This window comes from Suncus etruscus, chromosome 4, assembly GCF_024139225.1.
Source record: "Suncus etruscus isolate mSunEtr1 chromosome 4, mSunEtr1.pri.cur, whole genome shotgun sequence".
Classification (NCBI taxonomy): domain Eukaryota; kingdom Metazoa; phylum Chordata; class Mammalia; order Eulipotyphla; family Soricidae; genus Suncus; species Suncus etruscus.
This window is the reverse complement of record NC_064851.1, coordinates 126,025,244-126,027,117: the sequence shown is the minus strand read 5'-3', so window position 1 is coordinate 126,027,117 and position 1,874 is coordinate 126,025,244. Positions and strand designations below refer to the sequence as shown.

Below are 1,874 nucleotides of genomic sequence, written 5' to 3'. Positions count from 1 at the left end.
GCTTAATACAGATGCCTTCCTATAGTTTAAAATATAAGATTTATTTCTTTTGGGGGAGGGTATTGGGAAAAGTTTTCAATTAGCAATAATCGCACCTTGGATAAACCTCATTGGCTATGATACTGCCACTGCACAAAGCTAGATTTGTTTCTTTAATTAAAGAGATGCTAGAGTTTCTTTGAACAGCCTAAGATGTCCTGGGCCTGGGTAAGAAGGTAGAGAAAGGAGCATGTTAGGTGTTTAGGTGTGTGACTGGACATGTCTAAAGCATTCTATGTACTCTATAGTATAGGGTATAGACTGCACTGCCTGGTAGAAATATCAGGTATATTACCCAGAAAAGCAAGAACATACTAAAATTATTTTCTAACAGTCACATCAAATAAAGAAAAAAATAGGGGCCAGGCGGTGGCGCTAAAGGTAAGGTGCCTGCCTTGCCTGCACTAGCCTTGGACTGACCGTGGTTCGATCCCCCGGTGTCCCATATGGTCCCCCAAGCCAGGAGCAACTTCTGAGACATAGCCAGGAGTAACCCCTGAGCATTACCGGGTGTGGCCCAAAAATCAAAAAAAAAGAAAAAGAAAAAAATAAATAGTGCAGTAAATTTGAATAATGCTTTATATATCCATTATAGTTCAAATATTATTTGAATATGCAATCAGTGCATTGAATTATGAGATATTTTAACATTCTTTTTTTTCAAAGGAGTATTCTGTATTAGGTGTGTATTTTACATGTGTAGTTCAGTTTGAACAAGCATCAAATTCATTTCAAGAGCTCAATAGTAACATATAACCAGTTGGCTACCTAGCAGCAGTTTAGGTACACATGTTATATCTTGCATATTAACTTCCTCCTCCATCTCCTCCTCCTCTTACTCCTTTTCTCTCTGGGATCCAGCTTAGGACCTCGCATATATGAGGCTTATGTTCTATCTATTGCTGAGCTAAATTCTCTGTTCTTCAATAAATTTTTCTTGAGAAATTACCCTGTAAAACATTGCTCTATGGATTTAAACGCTTTAGTTAGGTTTAGAAATTATATTTTTACTGGGGAACAAAAGTAAACTAGGAACTTGCCTTGCAGCAATTCAATCCCTGACACTGCATCTGTTCCTCTGAGTTGAAACAGGAGTGATTCCTGAGCACTGAGTCAGGAATAAACCTGAAGATCCACTGGTTTTGAATATGATCTCCAAAACAAAACCAAAATAAATAAGCTGATATCATAAATTAATATTGGTACCAAGAAAACCAAGGGTAAGGAGGAAGAAGGGAATGAGTTGTGAGGGCTACTTATAAACGTCACTGGAGAATATGAGAAACCATGTCACCTAGCAATGAAATGAAACACACTAGGCAAAGGGACAGTGAATCTAGGTCCAGACAGAGATGATACTGAATGTAGCATATTGAGTATGAGAAGAGATCAGTGAGGAGAAGAGATCAGAGAAGAGGCCATGGAGCTTGATGCTGATTTGGGGAAGGTTAGTCCAGTTCAGACACTCACCTTAGGTTTTATTTTTAGAACCATGGCAGTTAGGGGGGGCTTTTGAACAAAAATATAATGATTAATGCTTAAAATAAATCACTTTTGTGTGAAAGGTAGGCTTCAGAAGACATGAATTGATACTTGGGGGCTAGACAAGTGCAGCATGGAAGGTATGCTGGGCTGAGAAGGTAAAGAAGGAGAGTCTTGGGATGTACTGGGCAGGGATATTCTGCAACCTGGGAGGTAGACTGAATGGAGAAGGGTCAAGTTGACAGGACTCCTGTGTTAGGAACTGAATGACACTGGGAACAAAGCTAACCCTGGAAATGGGAAGGGTGACTTTAGGGGTACCTTAGAAGTTTGTGGGATCAGAAGAGATTGCT

The 1,874-nt window shown here is 39.5% G+C and overlaps 1 non-coding gene across 1 annotated transcript; it reads right to left on the bottom strand.

Moving 5' to 3' along the window:
- On the bottom strand, window positions 1-140 carry LOC126008220 (U4 spliceosomal RNA). Its single transcript, XR_007495567.1, has one exon. It is a non-coding gene; the product is annotated as a U4 spliceosomal RNA (small nuclear RNA).
- Window positions 141-1,874: the final 1,734 nt, after the last annotated feature.